The sequence below is a fragment of the Oncorhynchus kisutch genome, linkage group LG19, assembly GCF_002021735.2.
Source record: "Oncorhynchus kisutch isolate 150728-3 linkage group LG19, Okis_V2, whole genome shotgun sequence".
NCBI classification, from domain to species: Eukaryota; Metazoa; Chordata; class Actinopteri; order Salmoniformes; family Salmonidae; genus Oncorhynchus; species Oncorhynchus kisutch.
The window spans coordinates 33,911,300-33,934,870 of NC_034192.2; the positions used below are offsets into that span (position 1 = coordinate 33,911,300).

The following is a 23,571-nucleotide window of genomic DNA, read 5'->3' on the forward strand; positions in this document are numbered from 1 at the left end:
ACCTTGGACAGCACAAAGGATGAAAAGCGCGGCGAGGTTTGGACACGCAGGACCACGCTGCCAGGCCCGATAAAGACGCTTCAAAAGTCGAGCTGTGAGCAGCGGCCCTCCTCTGCCGCTCCTTCTCTTTCTTCCCAGGGTCCCGGAGTGACAGAATAAGAAAGAAAAGAGAAAGAGAGGGAATGAAAGAGAAAAATATAATATTTTAGTTTTCCGCTTATTGTATTTGTGACAGTGCGTTCGAGGTCTGTGCATATAAATAGCAATGTGTTGCAGAGGAGACTAGGCAGACAGAGAGTAGGGTAAATGTGTACATAAGCGTATAGATTAGTGTGTGTACGCTTGTTTTTGAGGAAGAGTAAAGGATTATCCCAAAACATCCCCAGCTTTGAGGCTGGCGACCTATTAATGAACTCTGGAACCCCATCAACAATCTCCCTCATCTCTCTTCTCACAGAGACAGACTACCCACAGCTTGACAGTATCCTTCCAAAACACCATTACTGAAAAAACAGGCTTCTGGCAAACAGCTGTGGCAAGTCTTTGCCAATTTGGTTATATTTTCACACGTAAATGTGTTTTGTGGCAAACTGTTGCTGCAAATTTGCAAACTTCTGGCAAACAATTCTGGGAAACTTGTGGCGAAAATTCTACTGTTTGCTTTAAATTTGCTGCAAACTCATGATGAATATGCAAATTAGATCGGGTTTTTGTTTACTTTCGGGTATTAACAACAGTGAAATGTCATATCTACATAAACCAAACCACCCGAGCCACGGCCTGTTCACCCCGCTAAAAGGTGGAGACAGTACAGGTGAAAACAGCTTTGCTTGGACCAAGAGACTGAGAAAACAGCTTTTATCTCCAGACCATCAGACTGTTAAACAGTCACCACTAGCCAGCCTTGTATGCTGCCCTGCGCCTTAGCCACTGTTCTAGCCGGCTACCAGCCGGTACTCTACCCTGCACCTTAGAGACTGCTGCCCTATGTACATAGTCATTGAACACTGGTCACGTTAATGTTTACATACTGTTTCACCCACTTTAAATGTATATACTGCATTCTAGTCATGGCTCATCCTACATGAACACATTATTTTTGTGTTATGTTTTATGTGTGTATTTTTTCAATTATTGCAGCTAGAAATCCAAGCATTTCGCTGCACCTGCCATAACATTTGTAAATCTGTGTACACGACCAACAAACTTTTGATTTGATTTTAGGATTAGGTTTAAAGGGACAACTCCAGAATTTACACGAGCAAAGTGATAACTGAACAATGAGCTTTCAACCCATGGATGTTAAAAAGAGAATGAACAAAACTGAAATAATGAAAACAACAAAAAGAAAATCAAACCTAGTTCAGAACTATTGTCTTTGGAGACGGAGGACCCGTGGAAGTCCTTCGTTCAAAGCTTGTTGAATGCATGAACTGAAACAATCAGAAAACACCAAACAAAAACAACATTAGGATACTGAAAACAATTACTGAAAACATTTTCTATTTTGGCATGTTAAAAAGGGAGACTCAGCGGCTAATGGGTGGGTCTGGTTTTGGAAAAACAGGGTCAGCTGTTACAAAGTGGCCTTGATGTTGCTATGCTTCTCACTGAAACGGGCATTCTATGTTTTACAGCAAGGAAACATCGTTTCTGCCTTGTATAAAAGCTGTTTCTGCCTTGTATAAAAGCTGTATAAACAGACAATGTAGCTAGCATAAACTGGGACTTAGGCCTACCAAATCTCCCTTTAAATGTGTGGCTACTGCTCCTAGAGACCCACGGTATACACATGTTTTTCTCCAGCCAAGCCTCAACACAATTGATTCAAACTATTGAGATAATTAGGATCTTCAATCTAGAATGGGGACTTCATCGCTAAGAGACAGTTGTCTACTAGTTTTCTCTTCTTCCTGGCTCAGGTGTATAAGGCTTGGATGGTAGAAAAGCAACATCAAATTGAGTTACGCCAAAATATGGCAATTCGTATTATTTTTCCTAAATTAATTATTGTTAAGTTACATCTCAAAGTCATGCACGCAAGAAACATTGACCTGGTGCACACATATTTCTCTGTCCTCAGTTTGATTGAAGGCCTCAATCTGTATTTTTTTCCCTTGTGACTGATTGCTTATGAAAGAGAGAAGGTATAACACATGGTCAAGATGAGCTAGGTACTAGTTTAAAGCAATTGTTACAAAGAATTCATGTACAGGCTACATGTATGAGAATATTACATGCATTTGCTTATCTACCTTATTAAGCTTGAAGACGATTTATCACTTAGAAAAGTGTCATGAGTGAGTGCACCACAAACATCGTTCCAGGGTATTTATTGATGAATCCTCCTCCCAATACATCCTCTTCGAACACCATGGTTAGGGGAAGGGTATCCATCTGCAAAAGTGACATTTTTGCTTTGATGTCAAGTCAGTTCATACTGTTGCCACAGATGAGCTAGATATTTCACCGGATGTGTACATGTGAAGCATCCGGTTGGCATTTCCACTCACTACCAAATATGGTGATGCAAGGAAGTCCTGTAGCTGTTAGTGGGAGAAGATAGATTTTGGTCAACATTCTGCTAATTTTCTCAATACAGTTTTCTGTTTCCAGAATTAGAATCTGTCACAAACAGAGTGGACTAAGTTTTGTAGACAAAAAAATGGCATTCTTTAGAAGGAGTACAAGGGCGAAATTGAGGTGTTGTGCGCACGCGCACACACACACACACACACACACACACACACACACACACACACACGTCATAGAGTAGCCGTTCCCTAACGGAAATATGCAAATACATGCTAAAACGCGCCAATAGGATCTCGCTAGCTCGTGCTTGGCTCTGTCAACACCCTTGCTTGTTCTGTCCACTATGATTCATTTTCTCCCATTGGAAAAGACAGGCTGTGGCCTACCTTGGGTTAGTTATAAAAATCTTTGCTGTTGCTACCATGTTGTGCTAACTAGCTAACATGCAACTGAACAGTGACGCTAGCATATTGACATGCATATTATTGGTATTAGCTAAAAGACAGCAAAGTATTCACCTAAAAATATACATGTTTAGGCAAATCATTAGTTAGCTAGATAGCTATCACATCAATTGTGCAAAATATGATAGGTAATGTTAGCCAGCTAACTAAGCGCTAGCCACTAGCTGACAGACTTAAACTGATACAGCAACAACATATGTTTCACTCTTTCCCATAAAACATGACATTGCTAACCAGTCATCAATTATCTAACACAATTTGAAAGTTGATTAGGAAGTTTCATTAATAAGATAGACACTCACTTGACAACTTCGGTAGGTAGCTAGATAACTTTGTTTCCATTTTCCAACAGATTTTTCTTCTCCCATTGACTGGTCATCTACAGTTACTGGTCTTGGAACTCATGTGTTCACCAAAAACAACTTCTGTTTGTAACTACTAGTGGCAATAAAATAAAATAAATGGAATCTTGAGGGAATTTTTTGCCAGAAAAAAACCTCTTCGCTTAACACTTCTGGCACTATTTTGTGGCACACTATAGATGGGTTAGCTGACAATGTAGCTGACAATATCGCTAAAACGATGTGCACACTTCCATGGGTGATTCTGGATGGCCAAATAGCTATCAACAATTACAAAAAGCTACCATGTGGGGAATTGAAGGTGGCTCATTTCAGCCAATTTCATCTTGTTCTTGATACCATGTCTTGTTTTGAGGTGTTTTGTCTATCCTAATATGGCTATAATTCACTAGCTAGCTAACCAACAACTGTACCGATGTATTTGAGACAAAAAGTGCTCATTGTGCCAATTTATTTATGTTTTCAAAAAACATCGGAGACAAAATACAGTTTACATGTTGTCAACAATATAAGCCAACCCTGTCTGTTTTGTTGCTAAACAACCGATCCATCTATTTAGTATGCAGCAAATTTGCCACAAACGTGCAGGAAGTTTGCCGCAACAAATAGTTTTTTGTAAGGGCAATCAAACTCCTTTGGCTGAAATGGCCGGTCAGTGGTTTACAAGAGATAGGGGGATGAGTTTTGTGTGACAGTCACTGACATTTGGGGCCTTGATTTATAGGAACAATACATGGATCAGAAACACAATTAGTACATCACTCCCTCTCTCTTCCTCTTTCTGTATCTCCCTCATTCTCCAACCCCCACCGGGGTCGTCCAAAATGGAGACGAAAAAGAGCAGAGTTTTTCCCCGGTAGTAGCCCCCGACGCCCCCCCCTCCATCCCCCGCACCTCTCCTCTCTCCCCACCAAAACAGATGGCGTTTTATGCTGAGCACAATAAGGACTATTCAGCATAAGCCGGGCGAGCCCTCCCCACCTGCGCTCGGCTCCCAATCACAACCTAATGAACACATTGGGAGCAGTCTGCTCCAAATTATGCCCAGTAGGCTACGGGCCCACAGGTAACCCCCCCTGCCCCATCTCCTAGTCCTCCCTCTCCCCCTCGCCGGTCTCCCTGAACACCCACCCCAAACCTCTGCCCCATGCGGCACCCAGCCCCTACACACTGGTGCTTAATCAAATCAAGATTTCTTTATCTCCCCGTCAGCATTCCAACACAACACTGTGAGCTGGAAAGTGCAGCAACAAGCGTATATGTTACATGTGAGGAGATGCAGATTGACAGGCTCTTGTGTTTATGTGTTCGTACAGAACTGAAGGGACTCTAGCGTTCATACCAGGTTTAGGGTGTTTCTTTGTTGTGGTAGAGACTTATATGTCTAGTTTATGTTACTATCCATAATAAATTCCGTTTTATTTGAGTTGCTCTCACCTGTGCACAAACTCCTATACACACACTCCCTGAGTGGGCACCTGAGGCCTTTACTAAGGACTAGGATGTGAGATTGAGAGATAACAACATCAGGCATATCCATTTCCCCTATTTGCCTGTTTTCTTTGCTTCTAAGGACATCACTAATGGGTTGCAGTAGGCTCTTTAGCACATTCAACTGCATGTACAGTTACTGTACTTGTGTTTGTGTACACAGCATCTGTGAGCAAAGGGAGGGGTTAGTTATATATATATACTCAGTGCTCGACAACAGAATTGTGCCGTGGACCAAAAACACCCTGACATACCAAAACACCTTCCAACAGCCCCAAAAGTCCCCTGTGACAAAATGGTGAGTCCAGGGCACCCACAATTCCCTTCCTCACCTTGTCCCATCAATCGCCCCTGGTTCTCAGGGACCTCGGGCCAACAACCACCCCCATCCGCCCCCGTGTCTGTCCATCACAGGGCCTGACAGGTCCCCATGTCCCTCTGGCCAAATCTACACCTCAATCGGCCCGGGGCTGGTGGACCAAGCCTGGTCAAAGCCTGGTCCTTCTGCCGCATGTCAAAAAGCAGCCAGGAGCCACAGAGGAAGTGCAAATATCCTCTCTCCATCCTAATGGCCTTGCTTCAGATGGATGCGCCCATGACAATAGGACCCCGTGCCTGTGGTTTTTGTCAGCGGGCAACAGAGGCCACCTCAATGACTCTGCATAATTATGCATGTAGCCAGAGGACCATTGACATGTTAAAAAGCAACCGACAGTTGCTATGATAATTGATTTGGGCCCATTCCGAAACAGAGGGCCTTCTTGTCTTAACATGTCTTAAGGGCCACTTTGAGGGGCATCCGGCAGGATTTATAATAAGATTCAGGAGGGTATATTTTCTCTGCCTGTTCATCCTTTAACTTAGGGTCACCTCTTGTAGATTGACAGGCAGCTTGTAGGTAGTTTTACGCCAGTGGAGGTAAATGAGCTTGAGGTAGATGAGACTGTAGTAGATTATCCAGAAACATTTCCAACACCTTTTTATTATCATCCGATCTCTATGAAACCAGACCTTTTCCAGGAGACAGTCAGAGAGGTTTGACGTTTGAACTCATCACTCCCAACAAGACCATAGACAAGCAGCCTGCCTCCACCACTGGGCTGTGTGAGTAATATCACACCTGCCATCAGGGACCACTGTGACTTGTTTAACCAAACATCAGCATCAATGGCATTCCTCCGGATCCTGCAGGCCTTTTGATTGGGATGTTTGGTTACGTCACGGGACGTCCCTGCTCCCGCTACTCCCTCTCTGCTCCTTCTGCTTCCATAGTGTCTCATTGAGACTGGTCACTTCTTGTGTCCAGCTGCACTGTGTTTGGTCTGTAATGTAAAACCAGGAAGCCTTTGAAACCTAATGAAAGCCTCTTCGGGAGGAGGTTGGAGGTTCATCGCTATTAGGAGACTCAAAGGGTATCCCCCTGACTTCCTGGGGCAGGTCACTGACATCCTGGTCTCTTCTCTACAGCTGAAGGTTGTGCTGAGTGTGTTTAAGAGAGTGTGTGTGTCAGTGAGTGTGTGTCAGTTATAGTGTGTATGTCGGTTAGATTGTGGGTCAGTTCTAGTGTGTATGTCGGTTAGATTGTGTGTGAGTTCTAGTGTGTGTGTCGGTTAGATTGTGTGTGAGTTCTAGTGTGTATGTCGGTTAGATTGTGTGTCAGTTCTAGTGTGTGTGTCAGTTCTAGTGTGTGTGTCGGTGAGATTGTGTGTCAGTTCTAGTCTGTGTGTCGGTTAGATTGTGTGTCAGTTCTAGTGTGTATGTCGGTTAGATTGTGGGTCAGTTCTAGTGTGTATGTCGGTTAGATTGTGTGTGAGTTCTAGTGTGTGTGTCGGTTAGATCGTGTGTGAGTTCTAGTGTGTATGTCGGTTAGATTGTGTGTCAGTTCTAGTGTGTGTGTCAGTTCTAGTGTGTGTGTCGGTAAGATTGTGTGTCAGTTCTAGTCTGTGTGTCGGTTAGATTGTGTGTCAGTTCTAGTGTGTATGTCGGTTAGATTGTGGATCAGTTCTAGTGTGTATGTCGGTTAGATTGTGGGTCAGTTCTAGTGTGTATGTCGGTTAGATTGTGGGTCAGTTCTAGTGTGTATGTCGGTTAGATTGTGGGTCAGTTCTAGTGTGTATGTCGGTTAGATTGTGGGTCAGTTCTAGTCTGTATGTCGGTTAGATTGTGGGTCAGTTCTAGTGTGTATGTCGGTTAGATTGTGGGTCAGTTCTAGTGTGTATGTCGGTTAGATTGTGGGTCAGTTCTAGTGTGTATGTCGGTTAGATTGTGGGTCAGTTCTAGTGTGTATGTCGGTTAGATTGTGGGTCAGTTCTAGTGTGTGTGTCGGTTAGATTGTGGGTCAGTTTTAGTGTGTATGTCGGTTAGATTGTGGGTCAGTTCTAGTGTGTATGTCGGTTAGATTGTGGGTCAGTTCTAGTGTGTATGTCGGTTAGATTGTGGGTCAGTTCTAGTGTGTATGTCGGTTAGATTGTGGGTCAGTTCTAGTGTGTATGTCGGTTAGATTGTGGGTCAGTTCTAGTGTGTATGTCGGTTAGATTGTGGGTCAGTTCTAGTGTGTATGTCGGTTAGATTGTGGGTCAGTTCTAGTGTGTATGTCGGTTAGATTGTGGGTCAGTTCTAGTGTGTATGTCGGTTAGATTGTGGGTCAGTTCTAGTGTGTATGTCGGTTAGATTGTGGGTCAGTTCTAGTGTGTATGTCGGTTAGATTGTGGGTCAGTTCTAGTGTGTATGTCGGTTAGATTGTGGGTCAGTTCTAGTGTGTATGTCGGTTAGATTGTGGGTCAGTTCTAGTGTGTATGTCGGTTAGATTGTGGGTCAGTTCTAGTGTGTATGTCGGTTAGATTGTGGGTCAGTTCTAGTGTGTATGTCGGTTAGATTGTGGGTCAGTTCTAGTGTGTATGTCGGTTAGATTGTGGGTCAGTTCTAGTGTGTATGTCGGTTAGATTGTGGGTCAGTTCTAGTGTGTATGTCGGTTAGATTGTGGGTCAGTTCTAGTGTGTATGTCGGTTAGATTGTGGGTCAGTTCTAGTGTGTATGTCGGTTAGATTGTGGGTCAGTTCTAGTGTGTATGTCGGTTAGATTGTGGGTCAGTTCTAGTGTGTATGTCTGTTAGATTGTGGGTCAGTTCTAGTGTGTATGTCGGTTAGATTGTGGGTCAGTTCTAGTGTGTATGTCGGTTAGATTGTGGGTCAGTTCTAGTGTGTATGTCGGTTAGATTGTGGGTCAGTTCTAGTGTGTATGTCGGTTAGATTGTGTGTCAGTTCTAGTCTGTATATCAGTTGGATTGTGTGTCAGTTCTAGTCTGTAGGCGAAAAGTTAAGAGTGTGTCTCATCAGTATAGTATACCTATCTGTGGCCTACTGAGCTCCCCTCTCCTACACGGCTCATTCAAACTAGCCCGAACGTGAGGTGTGTTCTCTGTCACATGAATGTTTACATTTCGTTCAGAACTGTGCCAAGCAGTAGACAGAAGAGAGGAAGGATTACATAGACCACTCTAACAGAGCGTTTATGCGGTGTTTGCACGTATAATTACGATGCTGTTGTATTTGTCATAAAAATCGGGGGGGGTCGGTGTTGCAGGAAATGTAGCAGGAGCCTTTTTCACTTTGAACAGCGGAAAATGAAATCTTGTCACAACCTCACAATGTTGTTTTGACATCATTCCAACATTTATGGATTTTCCTATGTGTGGTGAGATGGTTGTGTAAAAGGTGTAAGTGGTTCACCTGGTGTTCGTATGGGGAACAAAAGTTGCAATGTTTGCACAATGCAGATTACCTTCAGGGAGGTCTAGCTTCCAGTGCTAATTCATGAGAACCATCTTGTGTTGCTACCTACCGTAAAATATACATAGCTTCTAATGGGTCCTTATTCTGATGGAAATGACCTGTTTAAGAGTCAATATTTAATCCATTCATCAAACTGTATTCTATAACTGTTTTTGGAAGATGTTTTGTTTTACTATAACCTGTTCATCAAATGTTCTGTCCTTTAACAATAGACTATTTAGACAATGACTCATCAGCAGTACTTCCTAGGAGGGAACAGCCAAGTGGCCTACCGGTCTGTCTAACTATCGGTCTAACTATCTATCCATCCATCCCATGGTACACATTTGACAAACCATACTGACCCAGATATCACAAAGTGAGAGAGAGAGAGTGAGAGAAAGAGAGAGAACGTATGGAAAAGATGTGTATTCATGCACGTAAGTACCAAGGACAAAAACATTAAACTCTCAGTAGCCTCTCCTAGCCTGCGTGTGAGTGTCCTACAACATTAGTACTACTCTGTTAACAGCCTCTAAGTGGAGAATTAACTCACAGACATTCATTGGTTTCTGATTGACCACCCGGTTTTTTAGGATGTCCCCCACTTCACCCTTTTAGGTCAATCAGCATTGTATTAGGAACGAACTTGATTTAACATCAGAGAGACCGCGAAGGATACCAAATGTTACAAGACATTGCTGCTCAGATAAGTCAGCTATGTCAGTGACATCCCTGGTCCTTGCGGAGCCCCCCTTTTATCTATGGAGATGAGAGTGGGGTGCCCTGGCAGTGGTGGCCACCCCTCCTGTCACCTTCGTCCCACCGGGTGGCAGCCTGATGCCTATGTTTCTATGCTAATGGGTATGCCTGGTGGTCTCAGCACTCTCCTTTATCTTATCGCTCTCTCTCTTTATCTTATCTCTTTCCTCCGCCTCTGTCCTCTGCCTCAGTCACAGGAGGCTGCTGAGGGGAGGGCGGCTCATAATAATGTCTGGAATGGAGTGAATGGAATGGCATCAAACACATGGAAAACACATGTGTTTGATGAATTCGATACCATTCCATTAATTCCGTTCCAGCCATTGCTGAGAGCCCGTCCTCCCCAATTAAGGTGCCACCAACCTCCCGTGGCCTCAGTGCATACCTGGCATGCCTTATGCTCTGGCTGCTCTAGCCCTCTCACCTGACTCTCTGTCTCTCACCTTCATGCGCTGCCATCACACTAGCTCTGTGAATGCCTTGCATATTTTCTCTGTATTTCTGGCACACATTTATTTCCCATTTTCTGTGAATCTCTAAATCTGTGGTTAAAACTGTACCATGGTTTGAATGTCATGGTGTGTTGGCCAGCAGCCATAGATAGTGCTAAACATGGCCCGATCATTAAAACCCAAATTCAGAGATATCTATTTATACTCTTTCTATAGATGAAGAGATGGCCTTGTTGCTACGGCTCACCACTGGTAAACTCTATCCCCAGAGCGTGATTGTGTGAGTGTGAATTAACCCAAACCCAGCAGAGGAATTAAAGGAATACAAAGTTGTTGTGACCCCAACATTATTTCAGTCCAGAATGGGACCGATCAGACAGTATAAATCCGTGCTGACTTAACCCCCGACCCCCTGCTCTCCCCCTTAGCCTCTTTGTCTCCATTGAGCCCTACCTCCCCGGGGTGATTATTTCTTATCATGTACTTATTTGTTTAATCCACCCCTCCCCCTACAGCACTTGGCAGGCCCACTCCCCATACACTGGCTGTCTGGTGGTAGGAGCCCCTCTCTCTCCCCCTCCTCGTCCTTATACAGTCCCCATCCTGTCCCCAGCCGTAGCCTCAGCCCTAGTCCCAGCCCGAACCACAGCCCCAGCCCTAGCCTCAGCCCTAGTCCCAGCCCGAACCACAGTCCCAGTCCGAACCACAGACCCAGCCCTAATCCCAGCCTTAACCCCAACCATAGCCCCAGCCCTAAACCTAGCCCCAGCGACAATAGGTGGATGTTCACTCCGCAGCCTCTGAACCCCATCGGGGGGGGGGGATTCCTTCTCCCCCTCTCCACCCCCAGTACCCCTCCCTCTTGCATGTGGCCACCACTAGTGAGCCTGTATGCACCCCATAAATAATGGATGCATTAGCATGCATGAATATCTTTTTAGAAGAGGGGGATGCCTTAATTCATTATTAATCCCCTCAGAGGAAAACGGGGCTGTTGCTGCCTGGACTTGGCTAGGCTAGGCCCCTACTAAACCCCGATTTAGGGTCTCTGTCTATGGCTCGTCTGTACACTATCATACTCCCCCACCCCTCCCGAAATCACTGTCCCTCCCCACCCAGATCAAGTCCCCCTCCACCCCCCTTCATCAAGCCTCAATCTTTCCCAAAACACATCTGGAAGGGGGGATAATCTGCTATCATTTTTGAGGGGGGCGAGGGGCTAATCCTGGGGGGGCACAGTGGGGTGACCACTCCCTAACAGTATCACGGCTGGAGCTCTGACCGTCAATGGTTGCATTTTTTCTATTTGTATTTAAACAAAACAGGTATGGTCCATTGTGTCCCTTAAATAACGTCCACTGGTGGAGACAAACCAAACCATGTCTCTGTATTTTCTGGTTGTGTTTTTTTTGAAGGTTGAACAGCCATAGAGCTATTGACTTTGAAGTTGCCATCAGCACCATTTGGCGGGGGGCGGGGTAGGATCGCGGGGAGGGTAGGAGAAGAGGAGGGGGACGGATGACAAATACAATTCTGATCGCAGAGCGTAAAGTCATTTATGGTGGGGGGTTGTCGAGGGGTTATGTGGTTTCGTGTTATTTTTAGAACTGGAACAGTGGGCATTGAGGAAAGCTGTTGCAATTTCATCAAGCACATTGTAAATCCAGGGTTGAGTATTTAGTTGGTTTAGTACTGTAAAGAACATGTGTTACAGGAAGATAAAGATGCTCTACGCTGGCAATTTACAAATGTGTTTGTACAGGATGTTTGCATGCGTGTGGGTTGTGTGTGTGTGTGTGGGGGGGGGCATGGTTCGGTGCTACTGGCTCTAGTCTAGACGTGTGTGTGTCAGAGTGTGTGTGTGTGTGTGTGTGTGTACGTGCTACACCCCGTCCCTCTCTCCCACCACTAGGTCGCACTGCCTGCCTCACAGCATTCGCTCCTGCCTGACTCCAGCCTCCTGGCTCACACCAGCCAATCACCGCCCTCAAAAGCATTGCCACACTGCAGCCTCCACCAATCACAAATCACTATAGAACGCACACAGATACACATGCAGTGTCTAGTGTACGTCTACACACCCCTTTGCTGCCTTAAAATGAAATCTACAGATCTACACAACCTACTCCACATTTTTAATGATGGAACATTTTCCAAATTAATTTTTTAAAATGAAGATGTCTTGATTGCGTGTGTCTTCACACCCCAGAGTTAAAACTTGGTGGAAGCACCTTTGGGACCGATTACAGCTTTGAATAATTTTGAAAAGGATTCTACAAACGTTGCACAACTCTTAGGGCAACATATATCCACTGAGTTTGTCAAAATTGCTCAAGCTATATACATTTGGTTGGGAGCCATTGATGGACAGCAATACTCAAATCTTGCCTCTGATTTCAAGCAAATTTAATTCAGGACTGAGACTGGACCACTCAGGAACACTTAACACCAATCTGAAAGCCATTCTGGTGTGTCTTTGGCTTTAAAATGTGTAACTGTCCTGCTCAAAAATAAAACTATCACAGGGTTTTCCTCTAGATTTTTACCTGGGCTTTGCTCCTTTCATATTTATTTTGATCCTAACAATCTCCCCATTCCCTGTTGGTGACAAGCATACACATAACATAATGGTGCCACCACAATATTTGAAAACACAGAGAGTTTCACTTTGTATTGTGTTGTATTAGATTTTACCAAAACATAGCATTTTTAATTTAGGCCAAAAAGTTCATTTATTTGCCGTGTTTTCTTGCAGTATAACTTAACGGCCTTGTTGCAAACAGAATGGATGATTTGAAGTCGATTCTTTTAACACAGGCTTCCTTCTTTTTTTGACTTTGTCATACAGGCCAGTAATGTGGAGCGAATGCAATGTTGTTGATCCTCTGTATTTTCAAGCATTGTGGTGGCAACATCATGTTATGGGTATTCTTGTCCCCGGCAGGGACTGGGGAGTTTGTAATGATCAAAATAAATATGAAAGGAGGCAAAGCCCAGGTAAGAAGTTAGAGGGAAATCCGCCGTAGCCTTAAACCTGGGATAGAGTTTTATTTTACAGGGGGATAATTGTATACATTTTAGTGCCAAAGACACATGAGAATGGCTTTCCAATAGGTGTTGAGTGTTCCTAAATGATCCAGTCTCAGTCCTGACTTTAATCCGCTTGAAAACTTAGAGACAAGGTTTAAATTTTGCTGTCCATCAATGACTCCCAACAAAATGTTTTGATCTTAAGCAATTCATTTTTTAGTTTGTTGATATGTTGCCCTAAGAGTGCAAGGTTGTTAGACTCTTATTCAAAATGATTCACAGCTTTAATGGCTGCCAAATGTGCTCCCACCAATTGTTAACTCTGCGGTGTGAAGATATATGCAATCAATACATCTTCATTTCTTTATTAGTTTGGAAATGTTTCTATATTTTTTCATTCACTTTCAAAATGGGGAGCAGGTTGTGTAAATCGGTAGGGGGAAAAAATCTTTAAATTAGATTGAATTTTAAGGCAGCTAATGTGACGACTGTGTAAAGGGTTTGTTGACTTTCACTAGAGACTGTACTTACACACACAGATGCACACACACTGGATATTTGCTTGCTTTAGTCACATAGATATTAATGTACATAATCCTGTTTGCTTGAACCACCATGTAACATAAATATAACTGACCCAGATAATAATGTCTAACTTGATCCATGGCTTCATTCCTGCTTGTGTTTCTAACAATAATATTTTTTGTCCTTGCAAAAGTATTTGGCATAGGTTCCCAGTAACAGAGATAAAAATGAAATATTTGCCAGGTATTCGCCAGATAAAAGTTCCTCTCTTGTCTGTCAAGATATGAATACAGGAAAAAGACATAATAATATGTATCATTTATGGTAAGAGAAGGATAACAGATGTAAACCAACTGTAAAAGTAATAGAAGCCAGTTGAAACCAAATTAACTGGAGAGAGTGTGCTCTTACCATAAAAAGGCACGTTTATTTTTTGCTTATTACTGTATTATACCAAGCTATGTCTTCTATACTCACCAAGGTTGTAGTGAGCCCCAGTTGTAAGCTGTGCTGTTGTCTGTTGGCTGGGGTACAACGGGACGGCGGGCAGTTGTAGGGGGCTGTTTTGTGACACAGAGAGAGAAAGTGAGAGAGAAAGAGAGGGCCTAGGCTCTGGAATGTTCCCGGCCAAATGTTTGGGTCCTGGGTCTCCATGCTACAGCGCAGGGCCAGTGGGCCTGGTGGCAGGCGGCTGCAGGCACCACACTGTGCAGCTGAACTCCAGTCAACCTCGCTGAATACCTCCGCCTGGGCAGGAAATGGAAATATTGTGCAGCATTGGCATGCCGATGGCCAATCTATCACAGGGCCGGCAAAGGGACGGCCCATAAGGGGAGGCGCTCTGTAGATCAGAGATGGGCCGCTGGGATAGGGTTCAAAGGTAAACAGGAGAAACTTGAGCTAAAGAAAGAGGATCTGGCTCCTTGCAGGGGGCCACGCCCAAACCAACCACCATCACCCAGACCTGGCTCACCCCTCGCCCCTGCCACCCAACAGGGGCTCCCCTCTACCCCCCTAAAAGTGTCCAATCTTCTGTTTCTACAAGCCAGCCCTGTCTCCAACATGTTAGCTATGAAAAATGGCTCTTTTTAAAGGCATACTTCCGCTGAGAGGGTCTAAGTTCTAAAACCGTGTTGCTCTAGTCTGTTGAAGGCTGAATTGAAGTGTGCCTCTTAACAATTATCACACTGTGTAACACTTTGCAACTCTACAAGGGTGAAAACAGGTCAGGGATTTGTTAGGGAATTGAATGAGACACTATGGACAAGACTTGGTCTGTACAATGTAACAAGTGTCTCTTTTTCTCCATCAACTGCTGCTTTCTGTTACTCAGTAAACTATTCATTTAAAGCCACCCAGCTGCTCACTAGCCTATATCCTCTGGATAAAAAAAACTGTACGTTAAAACAGTATCTGACAATGCAGCAGCTCATATTGCATAATAGCTTACGCCTCAACGTAAATGCGCACATCGTACCAGGAAATGAAAAGTCGACTGCGGATCTGCAAGGGATAGGATGGTAGTGGATCAGATGATTATATAAAAGTATAATGTGCCCGTGTCACCAACGGATGATCGAGATGGTATGTCCGGTATCACTTTAAATGTTCACAACTCTCAGGATGGCGTATTTCTGCCTGCCGCTTATTTCCTGCTTTGACCTTGTGAACTCGTCCGTGTGACCCGGAAAAATCACTTCAAATTCTCATCTTTTATTTTGATATGCCTGGGCTTGTTATGTATTACCCAGACAGGATGTGACATCACCGGGTCCAAACGTCAGGACGGGCTACCTAGGATGTCCAGAACCCGTGCTGCTGGAGGATGCTTCCTCGCAGCGGGGTCCAGTCAAGTGATGCTCGCTGGAGGATGTAGGAGTGAGCCAAGCAGGCGAGACAGAGGCACAGGAGACTGAGTGAGTCGCGTGCTGACTAAGCGCTTTTTAAAACCGGTCTACTTTCATCCACGCACAAGTTCAGATGCTATGCCACACTTTCCCCCTCTGTCTCACGCCGGTGATGCAGTAAACGAGAGGTGTTATGGAGACAAATAACGTCCATGATGCCGCACTCTTTTGAGCCACGGACAGAGCTGTAATGTAAAGGGAGACAATATATGTACTGCAATTAGATCGAAAGGGAACATTATCTATGTAACGATCTCAGCTTGAATGGCAGGTGCAATCGGCAGAAAACAGAGGGGGGAGACGAGACTCAGAACAGCTGAATAGCTTACCTAACTGTTTCGATTGTACTATAAATGTTATTGCGCATGTTGGAGCGATATTATGTGTTTTAAAAACGGAAATGTTTTCATATAAGATATTGTCTTGAAACCCTAAGGTTGCCAGATGAATTTACGAACTAGTGATAGGAAAATAAACACCCCGTGTTGGGATGAGTTGGTGCATCTCCTCCTCCGCGGGACAGCAGGACGCTCTGAGCCCGATTCTTTCGTGCGTCTCGGCTCAAATTACTGCATTCAGTCACGTGGTGTTTGTTATTGTCCGCCCTCTTTCAACTGAGGTAGGCTTCTGTAGTGTGTGGGGGGAGCTGTTTATTTCATAACACTCTAGTGGAATATTCGGATGTACTGCTGCACAAATCTATCAGGACACGAATTTGATTGGATAATGAAGTGATATGCAGATCATTTGAATACATTTTCTCCAAATAGGCCTAAGTATTTCATCATTTGAAAGTATTTTGATTATTTACACGAATGTACCACTGGGCACTGACGTCACTTCAACATCTTGAATTGAAATGAAATGACGTGGAAACAACGTTCATTCAACCAGTGTGTGCCCAGTGGGTAGGCTATCCTATAAGAATTCCCTCATGATTTGCATGCATGGTATGGTATCCATTATTTAATTGAATATCTGGTATTTGGTGGAATATTTTAACTAGGCTACTGATGCTGTGCGAATGGAGTAAACATTTCCATAACTGTACAATAATGCACATTGCCTCCTGCATACCACTGTATATGAATGTAGCCTATGTGTGTGATGCGTTCGTGCAGCGACCTATGGGATTAAGAGTGTGTATGACTCAAGCTGCTGTTGCCTGCTCGTCTGGAGTGATCGCTCTATTGTTCATGGCTTGCGTGTAGACAGGGTGCTTAATCTCCAGGTCGACTGTGGCAACTCGTGGCTCAGTTTGCCTATGTAGCTAGGAGCCCAGGCTGCCTGCTATGCTGTAGAGTGAGGGGGGGGGGGGGCAGCTGGGCCAGGCCGGGCTAAGAGAGGCTAAGGGTAACAGTAGTAACTAAGCGCCTGGCCCTAGCATGGCCTATGGGCCCAGCAGTAATTAGCCAGGCAGAGCCAGCGAGCAGGGCCATATATTCAGGCTGCTGAAAGGTCCCGGGAGGGGGGTCTATTGCTGGCCGACAGGTGCAAGAGGGAGGTAGGCGTCAGGAGCCAGGGGAATCGAAACTAGAGATGGGGGCGAAGAGGGTAGCGTCTGCGTCCCTGGGGTCAGATAGCTTCAGATACCCCCTCCTCCCCCATCCCTTGGGGGTCCGAAGCGAAAGCAAGTTCAAGAGCTTCTTCCTGTCCAGCCACTTTGTGTGTGTGTGTGTGTGTGTTGGGGGGGGGGTCAGTAGGATGTGTTATTGTGTATTATAATCATCATCTGTCTTACTATATCTAGCTCAGTCAGGGCGAGGGGGTGGGGGGGATCAGGGTAGATCCACCATGTATTCATTCATAGCATTCCATTACTCACCAAAACAAATGCTCCAGTCCTAATGATTACAATCATTTGACATGATCTCACACTTTGTTCCAGTTCCATACATGATCAGGTTATTTTGTTCTTTGTTTTTATCCCCATTGAGTAGATAACTTGAAGTTTGATGGTGAAGTTGAAAGACTTATAAAGGCTACTCGTCTTGCTGAAGAAAAAGGTACTGTATTGTTGCTGTGCAGTTTTCTTCTCCCTGGCTGTTCTGCTTGAACTCCCTAATCCTGGTTACAGCCATTACAAATCCTGCTGTCTTGACGTGAGACTCCAGACAGGAGACTGGCTCTGCAACTTGGTTTCATTTAGCATTCCTTAGGGGTTTATGGGCAGGTGTTTAAAATTACGGGCAGGATATTTATTGGGAACTTTAAAGGCATTTTTTTTGCTTACCTCTCAATTAGACAAACACACACACTTTACGCAAGTCGCGCGCATACTCACACACGTGCATGAGTACACACGCACATACACACACAAACACACACATACACACTTTTACTGTCTCAAGTAAAGAGAGAAAATCCCCCTGCTCTCTCTCTCTCTCTCTCTCACACCAGTACCCCTATTAGGCCAGGTCAGTATGTGATGTGGGTGGAAGGCAGGAAGGGATCTGTGACCTATAATTATGGGGGCTTAGCAGGAGCAGTGGCTCTTTGGCGCTTGGCTCAAATCAAGGTGCAGCCTGGAGTCTGGGGAGGCTGGGCGGCCACTGCCCCTCTGCAGCCCTCCATTCTGCAGCCTGCCTTGATTGCTGGCAGCTGGGTGAGCCATGTCAAGTGGCAGCCTGGGAAATGTGAAATCCCTTGAGAAAGTGCAGAGCCCCTAAAAAGCCATGAATCTCTTGTAATGAGGAAAGTGATGGGGTTTGGGTGTGCCCGGCACGCAGGCAGCAGGGACTCACCACGCATGTGTGTTTTTGTGTGTGTGTGTGTTTGGGTGTATAGAAAGAAAGATAAAGTGGAAGTTTAGTGTGTGCGTGTGTGTGTGTGTGTGTGCGCCTATGCATGCGTGGGTGTGTGTGTGAGAGAGAGGAAGTCAGAGTGTGTGTACTTACTTAAACTTCCCTTTGCTCCCTGTGGAGCATAAGGCTGCTACAAGTCCATACCATGTGTGTTTGTGTGCGGGTGTGTTTGTGTGCGTGTGGAGGAGGAGGAGAAAGAGAGTGGAAGTCAGAGTGCACACGCTTGACTCCTCTAATCCTGGATTTGGAAGGATCCACACATTTCCAACAATGTAAATCCGGTAGTTAGGTCAGCACCGCCACTGAGGTAGAGCTCAAATCTTCTCGGCTCACCCTACAAGCCATGGAGACATAATCATACTACACTAAATACCGGTTATGCCTCTCATGCACTACCATGCCCCTTTCCTTTCTAAACGACGTTAATACCCATGTATACCCTAATTTCAAGTCCCACATTACACTAAATACGCTAAATACAATAAGTAAATTCCTTCCTGAGAATAGTGGTATAATTCCTGATATTAATGCTGGCGTTCCACTTTAGAATGATTCCAGAGCTGCTGTAGCAGTTAAACGCATTCCTGGTTTTATGGAGGTCATTATTCCTGTTTCTTAATCACCACCTCAGCTTTTATAACCTCCCTCAGCCTCAGTGTGTGGCTGGAGGGAAGGAAGAACCACATGTGGGCACAAACCAGGAAACACAGGCCCACAAGAATAGGCACTCTCTCCCCGCCTCCCAGATCAAACAGTCTGGGCTCTGTAAACTCAGTGGGCTGAACACAATAGGCAAATGGCACAGCGAGAAGTGTTCTGCTGCATTTGATTGATGCCTATGAGAAGGTAAAGGGTACATTATTTTATATGATCCTGCTGGGGTTGTCAAAGAGAGATTGCGAGAGTATTATCGATGGATTTATGTGTAGAGAGCTGAATTCCCCACATACTGAAGGCTTCATAAGTCACCTTACTGAACATTTACCCTGGTCGTATTAGTTACATCTTCAGGCTAATAATATACACTACATGTCACATATATATGATGATATATATATGATTGGCCATTAAGATATAAGCGTAGGATGGAGTGATGATGATCGGACTATAGTTTGATGGATGAGTGGAAGGAAAGAGAGCAGCAGCTCTACTGTAACAGGGGCAGACTTGTGGTAGGCCAGCTCCATCCATCACCCTCTGCTTACACCGCTCTTTGTCCACCGACAACGGGGGAAAAGGTGGAGAGATGATTGAGGGGGGGTGATTAAGCTGAGCGGATGTTTGTGAGAGCGGTGACGGCCGTGGTGATTCCTCCATAAATCCCAGCTAGCCAGACTCTAACAGTCTATTTAAAGGGCATTAGCCTGGCCCTGGTTGAATAGGATCTATAATGTGTGAAGAGGCTTGTCTGCTCTGACCTGGTAGTAGGGGCTGATAGGGGCTCTTCTAGCAAACAGCTCTGCACTCTTAGCGACTAAATAAACACCGCAGCCGGTTCGATGGGCGTCATGGGCGACATACGCTGTCAGGGGCCGACGTGCTTGACGCCATAATTCACGGGGCAACAGCCGTACTTGACGTTGAGGAGTGGGAATGCAGAGGTAGCGGGGGCCAGTGTTTTTAGGGGAGAGGGGTAGAGATACACCCCTCTGCTTGTTTACCCTGCTCATGAGGGTCCCCTGCCTGCTACCAGGGCAATTATCACCTTGGAGGAATGTGGGACCTGCATGTTAAATTCCCCTTGACCCCCCTGGGGGAGGAGGTAAGGGTGTTGGACCCATGTCGGGGGAGTGGGGTGGCTGGGTGGGAGAGGAGGACCAGGGATGGTGGTCCAGATCCAGGGGGGGATTCCTAGATCTGTCAGTGCTTCTCTCCATCCTCCAGCTCCACATCAGCCCTCCAACCGACAAGGCAAACAGGATTTGCATCCATGGTGTATTTGCAATGCAAATGGTTTCCCTCCCTCCTCATTTTATTTGGAGACTCATCCCAGGGCAGTCCTCACACCGTGTACATAGAGGGTTTAGAGTGCACACAAGACCCAGACAAGAGAAAAGGCGAGAAGACATCTTGTTTAGCTGCCTCAGGTACCTAAATACCAGACTGCAGCGTTTGCTTGCTCTCCTCAGATATTAGCTAGCTAATTTGATTTATTTTATGCTTTTTATTTATTTATTGTTATTTCACCTCTATTTAACCCGGTAGGCTAGTTTAGAACAAGTTCTCATTTACAACTGCGACCTGGCCAAGATAAAGCAAAGCTGTGCGACACAAACAACAACACAGAGTTACACATGGAATAAACAAACATACAGTCAATAATACAATAGAAATTGTCTATATACAGTGTGTGCAAAGGAAGTAGGATAAGGGAGGTAAGGCAAAGAATAGGCCATAGTGGCTAAATAAATTACAATATAGCAATAAAACACTGGAGTGATAAATGTGCACAAGATGAGTGTGCAAGTAGAGATACTGGGGTGCAAAGGAGCAAAATAAATACATCAAATAAATAACAGTATGGGGATGAGGTCATTGGATGGGCTATTTACAGATGGGCTATGTACAGGTGCAGTGATCTGTGAGCTGTTCTGACAGCTGGTGCTTAAAGCTAGTGAGGGAAATATGAGTCTCCAGCTTCGGTGATTTTTGCAGTTCGTTCCAGTCATTGGCAGCAGAGACCTGTAAGGAAAGGCGGCCAAAGGAGGAATTGGCTTTGGGGGTGACCAGTGTAATATACCTGTGGAGCGCGTGCTATGGGTGGGTGCTGCTATGGTGACCAGTGAGCTGAGATAAGGCGGGGCTTTACCTAGCAAAGACTTATAGATGACTTGGAGCCAGTGGGTTTGGCGACCAATATGAAGTGAGGGCCAGCCAAGGCGAGCATACAGGTCGCAGTGGTGGGCAGTATATGGGGCTTTGGTGACAGAACGGATGGCACTGTGATAGACTGCATCCAATTTGCTGAGTAGAGTGTTGGAGGCTATTTTGTAAATGACATCGCCGAAGTCAAGGATCGGTAGAATAGTCAGTTTTACGAAGGTATGTTTGGCATGAGTGAAGGATGCTTTGTTGCGAAATAGGAAGCCAATTCTAGATTTCATTTTGGATTGGAGATGCTTAATGTGAGTCTGAAAGGAGAGTTTACAGTCTAACCAGACACCTAGGTATTTGTGATCGGTTGAAGAGCATGCACTTAGTTTTACTTGCATTTAAGAGCAGTTGGAGGCCACAAAAGGAGAGTTGTATGGCATTGAAGCTCGTCTGGAGGTTAGTTAACACAGTGTCCAAAGAAGGGCCAGAAGTATACAGAATGGTGTCGTCTGCGTAGAAGTGGATCAGAGAATCACCAGCAGCAAGAGTGACATCATTGATGTATACATAGAAAAGAGTCGGGCCGAGGTTTGAACCTTGTGGCACCCCCTAGAGACTGCCAGAGGTCCGGACAATAGGCCCTCCGATTTGACACACTGAACTCTGTCTGAGAAGTAGTTGGTGAACCAGGCGAGGCAGTCATTTGAGAAACCAAGGCTGTTGAGTCTGCCGATAAGAATGCGGTGATTGACAGAGTTGAAAGCCTTGGCCAGGTCGATGAATACAGCTGCTCAGTATTGTCTCTTATCGATGGTGGTTATGATATCGTTTAGGACCTTAAGCGTGGCTGAGGTGCACCCATGACCAGCTCGGAAATCAGATTGCATAACAACAGTTGTTTGCCACGTAAAAATGTTACGGTGTAATTAAAAATATATGGTTTTGCCCAAACACTGGCACACTTTGAAGGCTTGAGCCATCTGCACTTTGAATGTGTTTGTTTGTGTTCAGGTGTTTTTAGTACACAAGTATAAATTCTATCTTTACAAGTGTGCCGGTAAAGGCTGGCCGTGATACTCTGTGTGTGTTTATGTTTGATGGTGTTTGTGTGTGTGAGGGCTCCAATGTGGCACTAATGATATATTACAGTTACTGAAGGTCCAGGAGTGTGTATGTCTGTGTGTGCCTGGTGCTGTCCAGTCCAGAAGATCTATTTTTCTCATATTTCGTTACTTCCCTTCCCTTCTCCCATGTCTAATGTAGAAACAAGTGTGGTTGGCTGTCTTGGGCATATATCATGTGCAGCATGAAGATACTGTACAGTACATGACACCCATGAAAATCAACCCTGCACAGTACCCTCATTTTCAGACCATGGGATCTATTTCTGGCTTGCGCTGAGGCGCATGTGTCAAATGCACGTTAGTTTGCAATTGTGTCATGTGTAAAAAATAGCGCACTGGCATTTTCCACCCCTTACACCAGGGTTGGCAATTTACCTGTCTAACACCAGCTCAGAGGTGGGAGGGGTGAAAATATTTGAGATGTGTCCTTAAAAACATGTGCAAATATGCTAATTTCAGTAAGCGCAACTAGAGATATTTAATACCGACCTAAACATGGTCTTAGCGGTAACGCAGTTGGTAATGGCATTGATTTGAATAGCAGAGGCGCACACAGTAGCCTTATGCACATCACCAATGCTTTATTAAAATATCACGAGCAGGAAAACAGTCAAACCACATTCCCATTTTTTAAATTTATATTGGACATTATCTTTGTCCAGCTTCGCTAAAAGGTTTTGACTCATTATGTGCTATGTCCATTGGGTGAAAGGTGTCATGTCAGTGACAGTAGGGAGCCTGTTTAAGAACATCATGTTATTTAAAATGGCTGCTTATTGTTTTTCTTCCGCTTTTGTCTGTTGGACCTAACTGTCAAATCGCGATTCAGTGCTGAATCCGCTTGTAGGCTATATTTGCCTTTCAACGTGGCAATGTCACTGCTGGCCATATTCAACCTTTCAGCAGTGACATCTAAACTCAGCAAATTAAATGAAACGTCCTCTCTGTCAACTGCGTTTATTTTCAGCAAACTTAACATGTGTAAATATTTGTATGAACATAACAAGATTCAACAACTGAGACATAAACTGAACAAGTTCCACAGACATGTGACTAACAGAAATTGAATAATGTGTCCCTGAACAAAGGGGGGGTCAAAATCAAAAGTAAAAGTCAGTATCTGGTGTGGCCATCAGCTGCATTAAGTACTGCAGTGCATCTCCTCCTCGTGGACTGTACCAGATTTGCCAGTTCTTGCTGTGAGATGTTACCCCACTCTTATAACCAAGGCACCTGCAAGTTCCCGGACATTTATACATTACAATTTCTTGCCCTTGGGCATTTTTCTTTTGGTGTTTTTCAGAGTCAGTAGAAAGGCCTCTTTAGTGTCCTAAGTTGTCATAACTGTGACTTTAATTGCCTACCATCTGTAAGCTGTTAGTGTCTTAACGACCGTTCCACAGGTGCATGTTCATTAATTGTTTATGGTTCATTGAACAAGCATGGGAAACAGTGTTTAAACCTTTTATAATGAAGATCTGTGAAGTTATTTGGAATTTTAGGAATTATCTTTGAAAGACAGGGTCCTGAA

General features: G+C 44.7%; 1 long non-coding RNA gene across 1 annotated transcript in view; it reads left to right on the forward strand.

The window, feature by feature from the left end:
* The first annotated feature begins 14,875 nt into the window (after positions 1-14,875).
* The window catches only part of LOC116355019 (uncharacterized), a 140,725-nt gene continuing 132,029 nt past the window's right edge, over positions 14,876-23,571 (forward strand). The window contains exon 1 of the long non-coding RNA XR_004204242.1: positions 14,876-15,307. This is a non-coding gene — a long non-coding RNA (uncharacterized LOC116355019). The remainder of the gene's footprint in view (positions 15,308-23,571) is intronic.